The sequence below is a fragment of the Platichthys flesus genome, chromosome 7, assembly GCF_949316205.1.
Source record: "Platichthys flesus chromosome 7, fPlaFle2.1, whole genome shotgun sequence".
Lineage (NCBI taxonomy): Eukaryota > Metazoa > Chordata > Actinopteri > Pleuronectiformes > Pleuronectidae > Platichthys > Platichthys flesus.
Window position 1 is genome coordinate 5,720,307 of NC_084951.1, and position 19,339 is coordinate 5,739,645.

Below are 19,339 nucleotides of genomic sequence, written 5' to 3' on the forward strand. Positions count from 1 at the left end.
GGCGCTCCCTTTTGTTGAAGGACACAGTGGACGCAAGGAAGAGAGCAGGCTCCACCACTGGAGCTCAACAAATGAGGATTGACTTTTGATGTAAAAAACTGAAAGAAGTAATAGTGTAGTACTGACTGATTAATCATCTAATAATGCAATTTTGGGAATTTATAACCGGTGTCTATCTGACGCTTCTGTACAATGTACACTGTTTGACCTCATGCCCTGAGAAATGTCTGTACTCAGTTTGAGATTTTTACTACGTTTGCAATGAATAAAATGTTCATATTTAATTTGGGTTTTATCTTTTCTTGATCACATTTCAATAAGATGATATGTGGCAAATATAGCTTTATATTTCCCAATTTCACAAGAATCAACGAAAAGCACAGAGGACTGGATAGTTTATGGGACAATAGTTGACAGAGGCACAATTCTGAACTGTTTTAGATCAACAGGGGGCACTGTTGAGCCATTTTGCCATGCCCAGTGAAAATTCCTCCAGAATACTTAATTTTCACCACTTTCTAATTTTCTGCACATTTTGGTAAGAATTTGAGCATGTTAAAGCCCTCAAAAAGCCAATTAATTTGCCTGAATAATAACAATAATCCTTACAATTTCAATAGGGTCTCACTGTCTGTCAGTGCCTGTTAGTGCTCGGGCCCTAATAAATAGCGATTGGATTGCACCCATGCTTACTGTAGACACTGGGCAATACAATTCTTCTAAATGACAATACTACCATCTTGTGATGGAAAGGTGGAATTATATTGTGTTGTCTGAACTACACTCGCATTACTGTAATCACCATTATATTTGGGTGGGGATCGAGATCAGGGGGCAGATCCAAGATTTTTCTTTTTACTATCTTGAATATAGTGAATTTTTGGGATTTGAATTTAAAAATCAAGCATGCTTATTTAGTGCAGATCCAAATAAAAATCAGGATTCAGTGAATTTACGTGCGGTTTTATAAGGGGACAGTTGCCCTGATGGAGGTATGTGCTCTACTGAGTGCAATTCTATTCAACCTCAAACTCAAGTGTCTCACCAGCAGCCAGCATGACAATGGGACAAAGTGCAGATAGAATCAAAGCTTCAGCTGCTGAACCTTGTGATGAGCTCATTAAATTAACCATTGTTTCCAAACTCAAGAATTCCCTTTAATCATTTATAATCTTAATTGGTGCATACAAACAAGAGGTTGGGACATTTTAATCTACCCACCTACGATATATTACAACAAGTTTTGCACTCGTCACCCTGCATAAATGTTGCATATGTTTTGAGGTGTACAAATATTTTTGTAAATCCTCTTGCTGCTGTGAACAACAGTGACATACATTGGTTGAACTCAGTAAAACATCCCTCCACGTCCATTATACTGATCATTTGTACTCGACTGTCACTAGGGGGCAGTGTTTACAAAGCTGTCTGCGGGATGCAACCATAGAGAGTCTCTGTTCCTGCAGACAAACCTCTTTCTCGAAGTTCAAACATTTTCTCATCGTTCACTATATTCACAGAAATAATAAATTCAGCAGTTATAATGTCCAGGGACTCTTTAAACTTAACTGAATGAGCTCCATGCTTTGCTCTAGACACAGGGGTGTGGGTCCTCTGACTCACTCAATATTGATTTATATACTTTGAACTATAACACCGATGGACACTCTTCAATATTATCCATCAATATGACTTCCTGCTTCTTACTATCTCTGTTGCTGCAGTATAAAAAGCTTAGTGGCTTTGGTTTTGCCCTGTAACTGAAGTGATACTGGACTGAGGTCAAACCAGCTGCTGACTCAGTGTCACATGTTCATCGGGCTCATTTCATTTTCTGGCACATGACAGTTATGTTTCTGTCTGCATGCGCTCCTGTACCAGCATATTATTAAATCAGTCACACCGCTATCTCATGCTCCAGCGTCACACCGTCCATTGTCACATCCGACCGGTTCAGTGACTCCTCTGTTTTGCCCAAAACTCAATGATTGACTCTGTTGCAACTGCTTGTGCGGCCGGGTCTCTGAAGGACAAGGTGTGTGTGTCTGTGCCCATGAGAATGCCTCTCTGTGTGTATAGAGGGAAATCTACAAAATGGTGTTTATAGGGGCTGTCATCTGTTTGAACATGAGGGTGAGGGTGAGAGAGGAGACCAGCAGCCGAGGAGGATTTTTCTTTCTCCCTCGCAGACTTCTTTCCTGCTGGTCATCAAAACCAGGGGCTGAAAGTCTTGGTAACTCCCAAACAGTTCAATGATTGTTTTGACAACATTGACTCCCCCAGACATTCCAGCAGCAGCCGCCTGAGCTACTGTAGACTTTTACCGTTTGATATGACCTCTCTGTTAACAACAGTTTCTGTCTGGCTAATCATACACTGGTGGAGTTATCAGTCGTCGAAAAAAGAAAAAAAGGGGAAGTTGGTGTAACTGTGCCAGAGAAACGTAACTGTACTGAGAAAGCAGTCCATTATGAAGCCACTTAACTGATGTGTTTTGCAACTGTAGTCTGGACGATCACATGTACAGTACTTCCCATTCATGTTTTATCGTCATGACAACGTTTGACAAATGCACATCAGAGTTAGCCGTCAGTGGCAAACAGGAAATGGGACAAAATCTTGGTGTTTGACATTTGTGAAATACAGAGAAAAGGAGCTTTGACAATAATACAGATGGAAGTTTGTTGCGATAGTTCAAGACAAACTCAGCACAGAGGAGGGCTTTGTCCACCTTGACTTTTAAACACTGGACTGGTCTGATTTCCCAAAGCTTTTGTTAGCTTTCCTGATGATAAAAAAAACTGTCAGATGCCTTTTTTTATCACATATATCAGGGCCACTTAAAAGGGAAATAATATTTCAAGAATAATTTCTTACTTTTACGGGAATAGACTTATACCTTCATGAGAATAAAGTCGTACCATTAAAAGAATACAGTTGTAGTCATATGAAAATAAAGTCTTATCTTAATGAAAATAGTCTGATGAGAATAACATTGTAATATTACAAGATTTAAGTGTTATACTTAAACTAAATGAAGTCATTTTGATTCTCTCTACACTGTGTTGATGGTGAAAGTTGTAACATACATACTTGGTTGGATGTGCTCAAAAGGCACTAACCTTAAGGTTGGTGGTTCGAAACCCTAGCTGCTCCAGTTAAGCTCAAGCTGTTGATGAGCAAGACAGTAAAACACTAAATTGATGATTCTGTTAGAGTGTGGATGTGTGGTGGAAAAGTGTAATAACTTGCCGCGCTGTGTGAATGTGACTAGTCCTGTAAAGCAATAAGTGGTCGCTTAGACTATAAAAAGTGAACAGTTATTATGTTAATTTAATATCTGCTCTATCCAGAGCTTATAATTATTTACAGAGAAGTTCTTTCTCATGTTTCTATCTCTCATCTGCTTTTGTGAAGAGTGACCCCAAAACACATGGCGCTTGACATGCACATATTACTGTGCTATGAATAGTCTATGGAGGATATGTGCCTAGTTCTTTAGTGGAAAGTTTTTTGTGGTTTTGACTCATTTTTCCCCCACTGCTCTCTTTCCAACATGGAACTAGAGCAGATCCCTCTCATGTTGTGATAGAATCCCATAAAGCGTTTCCATATTTAGCCGAAAGACGAAACTGGAGAGTAACAGTGATTAAAAATGGCAACCACGGTGTGTTTGTGACAAAGCTTCAGTCGTCACGTCCCTAATAAATTCCAACCATTTCAACAACAGCTCATAATTTGAAACCTATTAACTTCACATCATCAGCTTGCCTGTGTTTAGATGTTCTCATAAAAGCAGCACAATAAATGACGGTGTATTATTATAAATGATGATGTGTTGAGGTGTGTGTTCGAGGTTAAATGAATGGTTGCAGGAAGTGCAACAGCTGTCCTCACGCCAGCTCCAGCATTGTGGGCTCCTGGTAAACAAACAAATAAAATCGTTGGATATTAGGTACAGGGGCGTTTCAAGGGACTTTGGAGGCCCAGGGCAAAGGAAAACTGTGGGGGGGGGGGGGGTGGCTCTATACCAAACCAAACTCAACCCAGCTACACACGATGCCAAATCACATCATTGCAATCTTCAATGATTCAGTATCAAAGTAATTAAAAAAAGTCATACTGTGCATACACATAATCGTAAACCTGTATGTGTGCAGGTAGATCATTGAGACGTTCTACTTTACACCAAACCTCTAAATTACGACGCTGTGTGGGAGAAAGCTAGTGAGATGGGGACTTGTTACTGGGTTTCCACCCATCGTGTGGTGGCAGTCTCCTGTGCATAGCTGATAGACTATAAGTTGGTCCTTAGCAACGCAAGCAACCATTCTCGGGGCCCTCCTCTCATATCAGGGGCCCAGGCGATTGCTTGCTTTGCCTGCCCTGTTACAACATCCCTGACTGGGTTGTGAGTTTCATTACCCTATTTTTGTATTATTATCATTTAGCATCTTTCAGTTAATTTGTCAATCTCATCACTGTCATCAACCTCAGTGTCCAAACGTCATGTTGGTTCCAGGGTAGTGTATCTCACCACCCTGGCTCCATCCCTCATTCATTACTGCTCAGACTTTGGCTCCAAATACACAAGACGTCTCTATTTGTGTCTAATAGCAGCAGGAAGTGGAGTTGCATCATCCATCTTCATATAAAATCTATAATAAAAATATCAACTGTAAGTATCCCTACAAGGGGACATGAAGTCTGGTATCCTGCGCACAACACATGCTACCTCCTGTAAGCATTTTTTTTTTTTTGCTGTTGAATGTCACTGAAGTGAAACACAATTATAAATTATGGACACAAATCCTACGAATACTCATTCATTTTTATGTTGATACATATATTCTGGATGTGTTTAGTTGCTAACACGTTATAGAACCTATATGGGGACAGAATGTGGAAGTTGTGTCTATAGATTGTTCCTTATTGGCCAAAAAATGTCACTGTTACTAGACTCTACGGTCTAGTAATGACTGGCTACAGATGCCTGCATGAGTATCCCTCTGGGGGGAGCTGTGGTTTGATTTGAGTACGATCACTGTGTGGTTTCTGGCAGAAATCTCACTTAGATTCCTCAGCCTAAGAAGATGAAAAAAAATCTCTAACATCAAGATGAAAATCTTGGTGTTAGAGTTTGGTGAGGATGATAGACCATTAGCGTTGTATAATGTGATTTATGTGATGTGTCAAACTGAAAACAAACTTCCGTGTGATGGTGGAATTTATGAGGGTGTATATGACTCGTAGGTGATTGAGGTCATTTATTATCATCATGTGAAGATATGCATATCAACATTGTATAAAACAAACAGACGTGAGAGAGAGCAACACAGAATGACCAGATAGCTGATTTATCACCACATCAAAATGTCATAAAAAAGAGGTACTCTTCAGTTCTGGAGTCATAAACAGGAAACCTATATAAAGTTAACAATATGAGTTACTGCAAACTCTGACAGGTTTACAAACATAACTAGAATGCCATTGAATAGAGCTCATACCTCCGCCAAGGCCCAACACCTACAAAACCACATAGAAATTCACTTGATCCAGATTTTTGGGGGAATCTAAAATAAAAAAAATCTTTATCAAGATATATAAATTATTCTCCGAGGAATCAAAGGAAATGTGGAAACATTTTACATCTTGCAAATTTAGAGAAAGTGTCACAAAAAATCCTGGATCCACTTCCTTATTGCATACAAACAGACTAATAAACAAACGCAGAAAACATAACCACCTTGACGTAGGTTAATAATTATTGATGGGAATCATTAGTGTTTAAAAATACAGAGACCTGACCCTAACCCCAACCAATTTGCGAAAGAAGAAGGTGTGGGAGATATCTCTCCAAAACAAGAGATACGACAGAGCTTCAGAGAGATACGACAGAGCTTCAGAGAGATACGACAGGGCTTCAGAGAGAGTTTCAATGGTAGTACGCCTTTAAAAATACATGTGTACGTGCAAAGATTCCATTCCAAATGCAGAAAATATTCTTGGAACGTGAGGTGTTAAACATCAAAGAACAGATCTGTCAGATGGAAGAGGAGATGAAAAAGGCAGTAGGGAGCCTCACAGACTAGCTGACCAAAAATAAAGGACCCTTTTGAAACTTTGTCAAAGAAGGGAAACAGAGGGAGACTGCTAAAACTGAAGACGCCTTCAAGATCAGAGACTTGGAAGAAAAGTTATTGCTCAGACAATAACAGGTTTAAAAAAGGAGAATTGGACGTTGTCCAAACTACAGAGAACTGCCCAATTCTCACAAAGGAAACTCAGGAGGTAGCTCTCATAAACCAAGGAATGTGAGCAGTGCAGGATCAGCCTTGCAGTGTCTAGAGAAGGAAATAATAAAGCAAGAGCATAAATGAAAGGAGACAACAAGCTGGATGAGATCCAACAAAAAATTAAATTTCTTACACGCATGTTAATGTTCACCATGTTCATCTGTAATTTTTTAGTTGTAAAAATGTATTTTTTAGACCATGAGTTTGTATAAAGCTTCTTGGTCGCAAACTGGAGGCTAGCTGCAGTAAAGGTCATAAATCCTGCCACCCCATGTTAGCTGATGGGATATATATATATCAAATTAAAAAGTCAAATTACACATCAAATACATTTAGGTAGTTGTTAGTACACTGATTTATGTTGATAAATGTTGAATAAGTTTGGTTTTAATGATTCAACAAAAACGGGCTGAAATGCCATGACTGACAGCTGACACTGGCTCACAATTGGTCTAGTGTGTATATCTTTGGGACCTTTGTACCCTGGCTCCACCCTTTAATTGCTACTGTACAGACTTTGGCTCAAAATGTGCCAGATGGTAATGATCAAATCCAGGATATTTGGGCTATATTTCTGGATGGTCGGGGAAAGTGGAGACGCATCGTCCATCTGTATGATAAAGACACTTTTAGGTAGACTTGCACCAAATAGCAGATACAGTATAGAGGAAGTAGGTTACTAGCTGGTCGATGTAGCATTTAGCTTGTAAATAGCAAGATATTTTTCAGGAGTTGGTAGAGACCAAAACAGAACCAAATTAAAGTGAATATAGGATGTGTATGAATAAGAGACTGTTTGCTTAGTATGTTATATAATTTAGTCTGTGTTCACAATTGACTGCCAACATGTTGCGAAATTAAATCAGTTACAGGTTAAAAGTGCAATTCATGACATTGCCATCCTCTTAGCTGGTAGCATGGCTAAACCGTGGTATAGTGTGTTAGTTAATGAGCCTCAGGTGAACTGTATGGGGAAATACAAGTGTGTGACCTTCCGCACACTCAAACAGCATATTGACAAGATGCTGGCTTAATTCCCTGCAGAGATACAATGTGTTTGTCGTTTCATTCCGCACCATATGAAGCGGTTCAGGTGAAAGGCTTGTGGAGGCACAAAGTCATTTTAATTAGCAGCTACTATAATTATATCTTCTATTATCTCAGCACTTCCTCAAGCTTGTTCCCTTTGTCTCTCTCTCCTCTCTCCTTTTGCTCATTCTTTTCACAAACTTGGCGAGCACATACTGTAGCTCTCATGAGGTTCTCCAGAGGTCCGGCTCACGGAAACGTCAGTTTGGTTTATATTGTCCTTCAAATGACAAAAGACATGCATAAGAGTATTTAGAATTTAGTTGTCCCGTATATAGTCTAGCATTTATTTATGCAGGATTGAGTTTTAATACCAACTAATACTGACTACACCAAAAACCCAGATCAAACATTGTTTGATTCCTTGAAACTGGACGTAAAATATTTTTGCAGCTGATTAAACCATTATCATGTTTATGAATTACATCACCAGTGAACACACACATACTTTGTGAACTCCTCAGGTCGGGGAAAGCTTCCAGGATTATAGTATTATACAGTGATGTCATTGGGAGGACGGTGCTGGGTTATACAAACTGACATCATTGTTTGGGAAGATTACCTTAACATTCACGTTACTATTTCATTAAGTGGAACAGGTTTACGTCATGCTTGGTTCCTTTATTAGCAGTGAGCACAACGAATGACCAGGTACACAGGGTTTTATTCATCCCCATCTTTCAACCGTAGTAAGACTTCACTGGGTTTTTTTTTTGTCGCCCTTATTTTTGACAAGCTCCTATACGTCTGACATTCCCAGGCTTTTTGTTGAGTCGAGAAAAAGCAGACGGTGATCTCAGTTTAAGGTGGGGCTGGCGTTATCTAGCTCCCAGTCAATGATATTGAGATTAGGTGGGCTGTCAGGTTATGTTTGGCTTAGGTCCCAAAAGACTTTGTGCAAAAGGTTTTGTCCTGTTGTCTCACCAGTTCAAGAGATTTGGAAAGGGTGTGTGTGCCAATTTGGGGATTTAAAGGATTTTCATGTCACAGCTCAAAAGAAAAATTAAATAAAAACAAGACATTATGATAATACGTCAAACACAATCAACAATAGACAATATATACTGAGGCAGGGAGCCAGAAAGGGTTCAAGTGAGTTTTAATTCTTATACTTTGTGAAGCTTCAACTAAAGTTACTCTAATAATAATTAAAGGATCAAAGGTTGACATGCCGCATGAGTTCCTCTCAGCTCACGGATCATTTTAGCATCTTTGATTTTATGAATCACAACTTTGCTGTTTTGATTCACATTTAATACATTAACTGAAACTCTTGCCTGCCTGAAGCAGGCAAGAGGCAAGAGGCTATAAACTCTGATATAATCTGACTATACACAACCTGCTCAGCACCTGAGATGCAGATAAAGTTAGTATCTAGTTGTAAACATTTTGAGAATATTTAGCTGCTCAAGAGTCACACACAAACCTCAGGAGTTGATAGAAACCAAAATAGTTTAATTTACCTTGTTAGTGTGATAACATTTGCTTTAAGCAATAAACACAATTAATGCAATAGTTGTAGAGATAAATTATGAATTACTAAATATGTCAACCTCATGCTAACACTAGATGAAAAGTCAACAAAAATAATTAGGATCCGTCCCCTGGGGACCACGAATTTCAGTATGCAACAACATCCCAATAATTATTAAGATATTTCAGAGTGATCCAAAGTGGACCAACGGATAAGTTAAAAACAGAGGTACTTGATGTGTTAATGTGTTTTTGCATCAAATTCCATTTTGTTGGCTTGTTTCTCTGCATCAAACCAGACAACTGACTTGTTAGTGCTATCATATCTGTTTCAAAGCCAGGTCACAATTTGCGTCAGACGGTTGTTCATCCCACCCTCTTACATGGGGAAGAGCCACAGAGCTGAACTTCTCTCTGCTCTTATAAGGAAGGTTTGATGTTAACTCTAGCAGCCAAAGATGAGCAGGGACGAGGATGAGAAGCCTGATTAGGTGAAGAAAGAACGAAAAACATTAAATGGTCAGCTTAGTGTGCTCATTTGACCGACGAAATAAAGGATGCCTTCGAAATTAGATCACTGAGGGAGTCTCCCTTACATAGCCTCAGTCCTGTCTGTGCTCGGGAGCCCAGCGTTGGCCCCAAATACCACAGAAAGACCAGAAGGCTCTTCACCCTACTTACATAAGAGCACTTCTTCTGGGCCAAGACTGAAAGCATGTTGCTCTTTAAGAGGCTGCGATCAAGCTGTCCACTGTAATGGAATTCATTTCCTCTCACTCTGCCTCTGCAGCAGCCTCTCTGAGTTGTTCCTCAGTTTTTAAAGGAGTTGTTTGCAGAGTGTGATTAGAGAGGGCATTGACCTGTGGAACAGATCAGAGCCTGGTTGTGATATCATGTCAGCTGAGCCTGTAACTCTTCAAGTGTTACATGTTATCATGTGAAGTTATCATGTGAAGGTCCAGGGACGTTAATGTTTGCAGAAATAGTTATTTTATCTGTTCAGGCAGTGCTTTTATTCCCACATACCTGGAAAACACTCGCCTGGACAAGTTAATGATTACATGACCCGTGTTTACAGGTCTGAAAGGTCTCATTATTTACCTGTAAGGTTGCATGCTAACAATCACATTCCACAAAACAACGACTGTTATATTCTCTCCAACTCAACCCACTTCCCTCATTTGTCAGTTTTTTCCAAAGCTCATGCGTTGACCTTTAGTAGCATTTTGCAACAGTCCCACCCCGTGTGGGTGAGAGATAAAGACCGGATCCCAGTAGCAGTGAGCAGTGAAAGGCCTTTTTTGGTCATATAACAGCAATGGGAGTCCAAATAAGCCAGCTGCTGGGAAGAACTATGTAGACTCAGCGCTAAACTGCATTAATGCTACTTGACCTACCACTCGCAAAATTCATCGGCATGCACTGGCTGTCTTCGTGGGGGCTGCTTTGGAGATTTGAGATCAAGGAAATAGTTAAGATCCTGATTATTAAATCAAGATTTATAAAACAGTAGATTCTGTCTTCCCTCCAGGCCATGGCATCTTAAGAATTTGCTTTCTTCTGTCTTGCGTAATACTGTTGGCAAGCACTGTGAAACTGATCTGGCCAGACATTGTCGGTCCTCTCTGAAATTACACAGACACAAGAGGGAGCGAAGTACTAATATTTGCAGCGCAAGAAAATCTGAGCAAAGCAGCTCATCCCTACAGAGTCCTATTATTTTAACTGAGTTTTAACTGATTAACTGTCCATTTGTCTAGGAGATGTCAGGTTGGACTGCTCTGCCTGGTCGTACTTGCTGAAATCCAGCAGCACGTCATGTACAGCGATTACACAGGAAAGGACCAGCTTGTGGCACTTCCTGTCTGTTAGTCATAGCTGTAAGTAGTTCCCTTGGGGACAACCCTTCCACTGCGGAGGATGTGCTAAAGAATAGGTGAGAGGGTGGACGTTTACCACCAGATGCCGATAGTCCCACATAAAACACACAAACCTAAATTACTACCCAACATTAAACGGTCACATGCAACCATGTAGGAAAAGAATAATAAGAGTTCAAGACCAGAGGTTTTTCAGAGGTTAAGAGAGTGTTCTGCCTGACTGGTCTGCAGAGGACTGTGATAGCTCTGTCACGCCTCCACAATGGGGGTGTGTTGTGGTGATGACAAACATTGAATGGCCTCTGTTAACACTGTAGATGGACGTTTCATGCACAATTGGACACAAATGCAGGTACAAAAAGACAAGTTAGGACACACATGCTCTTGAATAGTATCCGTTTCATGGACACGTCAAGGATGCATTTGGAAGAGAAATATGACTCCCAGATAAAGGGAGCAAAAAAGTTGCATAACTCTCATACACATGGGCTGTCCAGCAGCTGGTGCTTCACCTTTCTCTCTGCCAAAACTAAACATGCCCCGAAAGATATACTATGTGCTGCAATGTTTAGCATACAATCTTTCTCTTGTCCCCGAGTTACCATGGTAACCCAGTAAATACAGCGCAACAGGATCCCCAAAATGAACCTAACCTTTGGCCCACAACTTAACAACAACCAGTCAGAAAGATTAACAGCTGCTCATTTTCTCTGAGCCTGTTCCCACTAAGTCAACATCTGAACCCCCAAAACATCCTGGGTAAGCAATGATATCAGATGAGCCCCCACGGCTATAAAAGGTTAAGAAGAGAGTACCTCCTCCTGAGAGGATTGCTGAGGGGTTTCCTTTAAGACCTTCCACAGATAGGAGATGGACTGTGACTGGATTTGTGTTCTCCCTGAGTTTTCAGTTTCCTGTTTTATTTCGAAGTTTTGCTCCTCGTGTGTTTCCAGCTTTACTTCCTGTCTTTGTCCTGTTCCACCCCTGTGATCGTCTGCGCCTGTTCCTCATTTGTTTCACCTGTGTTCAATTACCCCCCCCCCCCCCCCCCCCCCCCCGGGTAGCTTCACACCGCCCTTTTCCAGTGTTGGGAGTAACGGCGTTTAAGTATAACGGCGTTACTAACAGAGTTCTTTTTCAGTAACGGAGTAATCTAATTAATTACTTTTGTCATCGTTACAACGCCGTTATCGTTATTGATAATGTAAAGTGGCGCGTTACTACAATTTGGTTGAATGAAGCGTGCGGTTGTAACAAATCACCCTGTTCAAACCCCAGGGAAAATGCTCTACGCTTTTAATTTTAAGGACACGGGCGGACTCGACCTGCTGTGTACCTTGCGCGCTGCCCGACCAAGTTATCATAAACGAAAGATCCCTGGTTGGACCGATGACCTTGCTATCGGTCTAACCCCTAATTAAATAAATATAAATATAAACGAATTCGACACAAAAAGGTTGCGTATCATAAGTGTATTTAAACAAAACCCACATCAATCCTACATATCCCCGTGCTCGAGCCCGCAAACCATGGCGGCCCCGTAAACATAAACACGCTATTTACACACATTCAACACATCAATATTTATTTTTATATGTTTTAATTCTATGCATCATATGGCAGGCTGCAATCTATTGAGTTCAAATAAATACAAAATGTTCTAAAATACTGTATATAGTGTTTTTATTCTTCAATCAGTTAATATAAACATCTTTGACGTTAAATATGTTACAGAACGTAACAGCGTTATAAAACATGAAAAATAACCCCACAGTTACTTTGCTGAGTAACTAATTACTCTAACAATGTGGTAACAGAGTTACTAACTCAATAACTTTTTGGGAGAAGTAATTTGTAACTGTAACTAATTACTTTTTAGAAGTAACTTGACCAACACTGCCCTTTTCCCACATCATGGTTCGGCCTTTTGCTTTCTTATGTCTTATCCATGTTTTCCACTGTCTTTTGTTTCCCTACTGTTTCCCTACTCCGTCATCTCACATATTGATGTTTTATGTCCGATCGTGTTTTATGTCCAATGCACCAACTACACCAAGGCAATTTCCTGTATGTGTAAATATACTTGGCAATTAAAAGAATTCTGATTCTGATTCTCTCGGCAACAAACAGCCAAGCCTCATAATGATGCTCAGGTTTGCTCCATGTTTACACTGACATGAGACTTAGCTTCCTGTGGGGCAGCTGGGCACACATATTCTTCCTGTATGTATGGTCAGGTGCAAGACAACAGGTTCAGGTAAGACTCAAAACAAAACACTGACAACTAGCCCAATAACCATTATGTGACTCATTATGTCATCCTTTTTCTCTTTTGTGTCCAACTGTCATTTTGCGTGTCTGCATGTGTAATATACATGTCCTTGCCTTTGTATAGCTTAGCTATATATGGTGAGCTTTTACAGCTCTTATATTAACTTAGAATTTGTTCAGTCTGTGTCGGTGGCCATTTGCCTCTAGCAGTTTGGGTGACCGGAGAAAAATTGGGGAGAAAGGAGAGGTGGTTGGAAAAGAAGAAAGTGAAATGATGTGTGTGTGTGTCTGTGTGTGTGTGTGTGTGTGTGTGTGTGGGTGTGTATGTAAATACAAAATCACCCAACCCTCATTCAACTTCAACTATCAAATGTAATACACTCAATATTTCAACCTTAATATTTAAATATTATCATGTCGATGATGTCGATGTGAATGTGTGAAAATGTTTTTTGGTATTTCTTTTAACCCTAGAAAAAACGTCCTGGTTTTAGTAAGGATATTTAGAGAGACGCCGGAGTAATTTAGTTCTCAGAGACACACCAGCGTATTTCTCTTTCTCACCTTTTGTTTGCAGAGATCGATTTCACCAGCGGAAACAAGCTGAAGCTCCGTCAAGGTCATGTTACACAGGTCTTTTTGTATGCTAGAAAATGTCATGAAAATGAAGTATGCAGGTTTGCCTGTGTGTCGATGTGTTGGTGTGTACATGCTGTTACGATGGAGGGTCATTCCAACCTTGGCAGACTCTCCCTTCCTGTGATGGAATTCCTCCCTTCAAAAACGAATATCTCTTTCTTTCTATGATTAGAGCTCCCTCTCCAACAGCCTTCTGCAATACACGGATCATAAGACAAGTAATGAGGAAACAAAGATATTAATTTAAACAAAACTCACCAACATCTTATGGTGGTTTTGATTTATTTTATTTATTTAACTGTTGTTCCAGATTGTTCCAAAAATTATCCAGATATGCTTTGGATCTCCTACATATTATTATTTCATCCTCCAAAACCAAACAACAACTAGCACTTCATGGAACCATATATTTTGACCAAAGATTTGTCTTCTTTGTCTTTACATTACCATAGCAGCGCAAATTCTAAACATATGTTAGGACTGGGCTATTTTCTTGGCCTGTGGTAATGCTGGTTGCAGCCTACTTTCAAAACTGTAAAAGTGACCTGCATTGTGTGTCAAGTAAAAAACAGCTGCAGGAGCACAGAACCCTGAAGCTGCGGCTGCTCAAAGATGCAAGAACGTCAACAACTGACTCATAAGAACACAACACAAGTCAATATTGAAAGAATACAATTTTCTTCTATTTGTTTTACTAGTAAACTAGGTGGGGGGGTGGACTTGGTTGTGGCCATCTCATACCCCATAGGCCTTTTAACTATACTGCTAACTTTGCATCTTGGTGTCCTTTAATCATGGCCATATCCACCACTGAGGCCTTTTCAAGGCAAATATAATAACCTTATGAAGTTCTTGCCTGAAAATAACTCTTCTCCGGTGCCAAAAAGAAATTGTACAACACCAAGAAAACTCACTTTGTTATCTGATCACTGGTGTGATTGCTTGTGTGTGGGTAGAGATAATGATTAGTCTTCACTCAACACAACGGTTCTTTGATTAGGTCAACAAACCTAACAGACAGCTGAATCCACCCAAAATGATTACAAGTTGACTGCTTGTATTTCAGGGCCTCTTATACCCAGACATCATCCGACCAATAGCTGCACCCCAAAAGAGAAAATTCACTATCTAATCACCACTATGCCAATGGAGGGTTGGGTGAAGTGGTTCAGTCCACAAAACACTTTAGGAGTTTCAGGGGTATCTGTTTATCCTTTACGGGTAGCTGGAGTCAATCCCAGTTGACAGTGGGTCAGAGGCTGAGTACAGCCTGGACAGGCCTCCTATGGGAGGAAGCTGGAGTTCCCGCAGAATATTCATGCAGACATGGGAAGAGCATGTAAGCAAACAGGAAAGCCTTGGCAGACAATCCGGTTTGAACCCAGAAGCTTCTTGCTGTGAGGCGACAGCTGACCACTCCACCACTGTGCCATGCTGGCATGTTTTGTCAGTAAAAAGGTTTTGAACTCATGAATTTGGTCCAGCTGCTATAAAATGGTCTGATATGTCAAGATTGAAGCATGTTGGCCACCTTAAAGTGAAGCCGCAGTGTCTTGAATGCCCTCTAGTGGTTGGCTGCAGTGTATGTCAAATAGAAACCTCCTACTCCATATTTGGGGATCGGAAATGGGAAAAACAAAAAATTTGAGGGTGTTTGAATCCTGGATATTTTGACTACACTTCTGGATAGTGGGAGGATTTAGATCTTAACAGTCAGCGTGTCAGTCAAATAAAGTCTGTTGTTGGCTGTTGTTAGTCGACATGTGTCCAGTAAACAGATTAGGTATTTAAATAGGGTAAAGTTGAGAGTGGCTTTAATCTCAAAACCTTGCTAAAATTGTGTTCCCGATTTTAGATTTCGATAATAGTCTGAGAGGGATAAAACAGTGTGGTCCTCAAAAGACAGTATTGCTTGTTGTCCATGCACTGAAAAGGGACAGTACGTTCTGTCTCTCAAGGAGCTTGTGGACAGGAGGGTGTGAGCGAGGTTGGGGAGAAAGTTAGGGTGGAGCTGTGGTCTTGGGGAGTTTATAGCTCCTTGTTGCCACTGAGTGCTGCGAAAAACTCTCCATAGCTTCTTTTACAACTTACACTGGTGACAATTTACACTGTATTTGTTCTTCTTTTTGTTTAAAGACTAAAATACTTGTGAAAGTTATCATAAGGAGGACTTTCAATGTGAATGAATCATTCGGCATTGATGTTTTCAGGAAACAAAATTTATAGTTTTGCAGAATGACTCTAAAGGTCTCCTGAATGCAGTATTATGAACGTAATAAACCATACAAATGTCATATAACACACCTTTGTGATTCAAGATTCAAGAGTTTTATTATCAAATGCACAGAGAAAACAATTAAGCAGTCGCTGGCAATGAAATGGTTGAGTCACATATGACTGAATGTAAGATCATGTGCTCGCCCTGGACTGTAAGAGAGCTGAACAATAAATGTTTTACACCCTCTTCTCATAAGAGGTACTGGGTCCACAAGTTCGAACCAAGAATGTCTTTGCTGTTAGGTGATGGCTATACCACTTTACCACCAAACCTCACTGGCTGGTTGTTATGTTTTTGCAAAATGATTATATAGTTCAGCTGTCTCACTCTGAACTTCTTCTGTACAGTTTTATGAATCTTTAAAACCATGAAGATGTCATACGGGATACTTTTCTGCTATCCATACATCAATGAGTGGAAGCTCATGTAAACTGAGCCCTGGTTTGCAAGAGAGCTGAGTAAAAAATAAAGTGTGATACTCTCGTCTCATAAACTTTTCCCTTTCTTTTTGCTCAGACCAGAGTTGCACAGTCTCACTTGCAACAGTAATCATTTACCCTTCGCTCTGGAATGTGTTTGTTACTCATTCAGAGAAAGCCAAGGTTAACGAAAGTGCTGCAGATTACGAGATTCAAGTGTATGGGAATCAAAAAAGGTCCCTTGTCTGGAATTGAAGCAGTATCACCTATGCTACTTCATGGAGATTACGTCTTTGCTTCATCATGGACAAACCTGCAATGCTTTTGAGTGTCTGAAATCTCCAACGTCTTTTCGCTCTGTATTGATGTATTTTCAAAAGAGGATATAGGCCTCAATCATCGTACTCCTGTGGGTGTACAGCTTAGGAGTTTCTGGTCCCCAAGTTCTTTCGGTTAGTTTCCATGGAAACCAGACAGATGAGTCACTCAAAAAAAAGTTCAGCCAGTTCAGTTTGGGAGGCGAACTTTGGATTTCCATCTCTCTCTCTCTCTCTCTCTCTCTCTCTCTCTCCTCATGCAGCAGCAGTGGAAAGTGAAAGCGGTTGCTAGCCTGTGGCACACTGCCCAGTTCTGTTCTCACTTAATCTGGCCTCAGCACCTCCTCCTCCTCTGCCTCCTTCACATGTCCACTCTCCCACACTCCTGTTTTCCTTCTTGTCACTCTTTCTTCCAATCTTTCTCAATCTTTTTCCCACACTGCCTTGCATCTTTTTTTGTCTGCTCCTCACCGTCCTCAAGCTACTCAAAAGGTTTTGCGTGTTCCAAAGTCTATTAAGGCGATTTTTATATGTTTACTCATCTGGTGCTGTGAGGCCAAAAATGTGCAGGGACATTACTCTCTCTCTAATGTTCGGATTCTGACGGCAGATAATGATTATGAACACTTCCTGTGGGCAGTCTGTGTTTAGAAACAGCTTAGTCTGCAAATTCGCGAATCAACTGCAGCTCCAGTCAAGACTTTGGGGTTTTCCCAACATCTTGTGTCTCTTCTCTGCTCTCATTTTGTATCCCGTGTTCTCCCTTTTATTTCTCATTTATTTATTTCCACCCGTCAGATTTTTTTCCCTCTAATTACTAGTGCGTTTATTTGTTTCAGGGCAGGACTTATTGATTTGGATTGTTCAATGTTGTAAATTTCTCACTCAAAACCGTGCCCTCACGCTTAAATATAACCCTTCTCCTTGCGCCCACTTTGCATCTGTGCGTGTGGGACATATTTGAACCAAGATTTTTTTCTTCTGCTCTGTAATTTTTTTTTCTGCAACAAGTCTATCAAAATGTCCCAAACAGGAATTCCAAGGTGAAGTGATGATGAATGAAAATTCAGCAGTGTCTTGAGTGAGAGCATAACAAATCTAAACGTGAATCAATGAGTCCTGCTCTCATACTCAAATACCACCCTCTTGAATGAAGAGCTGACAATGATTCAGATCAGACCTGCTGCTCTCATGTCTCCCACATGTGTCCTGCACAGACCTCTATCTCTCACGCACACACACACACACCCACACACACACACCCTTCCCTTTTCCTTCTGAACTCTCCCCCCCTTTTGCTCCCACAGGGATGAGGCCTGTTGTGTTGGGAGAACTGCACAACTGAGTGACTCACCGCCGACACACCCAGCAGATGTGTGGGGTAGAGGGAAAGATCAAGAATGTGTTTCCGTGCGCTTGACACGGAGAGTGAGCCATGATTAATGGTTTATCAATGTTAAGCCAGTTAGTTTTACTATGGAAAAGGGAGGAAGAGATGAAACAGCGGTCGTATACTTTACGGGGCTACTGACCCGACGTGACTGACTCACGACTTGGAATGCGTTCTGAATGAATGAACTCCTACGTTCTCATCTAAAAAAGTCAATTTTAACTCATTATCCCTGCTGATAACGCATGATGGGCCTGTTCTTGTTAACGTTACATAAAAAGGCTCTGCTTCTGTCAAGTGAAAAGGGAGGCACATTGTGCTGGGTGATGCTATGTGCTTGCAACACTTTGGTATGTGTGGAGTTGATCTTTAACATGTGAAACGTATTCATATTTTCTTGTGATTGTAGCATATTTTTGGGACAAACACATGGGCATTGTGATCAGTTTGATACTTTATTTTCACTTTTGGTGAAACTTATTCTTTGTCGCAGCAGTGAAATATGATGTTTTAAAAAATATGCTCAGAACTTCTTAATTCTCAAATGCCCAACTGTACATTAAAGGAGTTGCTCGGTTGCTTTCATTCTTCCTGCCTAGACTGGCTCTTAAGTTAAGAGCCGGAACTGGATCTTAACAAATTCCAAAGTCCACATTGTGTGCAAACAGTACAAGCTAGGGTTTTTCAGCTGAAACTAATATGAGGCTCAAACAAATCCATGTGAAAATAAAATATCTTATGTTGAAAACAGATTATTGAGGTAAAGTAAAGTCCTTGAATATACAGTAAGTACCCACAATGTTCCAAAAGAAAAAAATACAGTTTTATACGCCTGGTTTATGATGTGGTGTCATTGTGAGATGACCCTTAAGTCTCCAGTATTCTTTCTTCCATGCCAAGTAAAAAGGGCATGGGGCATCAGCGTCACTCACTTCTCGTAAACCCACATTGTCAAGCTGAATGAATGTAGTGAAATTAAATTAGTTTTGATTATCAGCTACATTTGGAGTGAATCTGTTTCCAGCATTCTGTGCTATGAGTTCACGTGCTTGCAAAAGTTTGAGGACACTTAAAAACTCACTTTCCTTCAATTTAGTTCAAATCCCTCCCTGTCCACGCTACAATTATGGGGAGTAACAGAGAAAGGTATTGTTCAGCCAGGCCTCGTTGGGGCCCCCATAAGAATTATAGGCGATAACCACTTCTTGCTTCTTTTTATTTTCTATATTTCCCCCCATCTGCCTCCTATTGGCAGTTTTGTCATCGCTCCTTTCCCACCATTCCCCC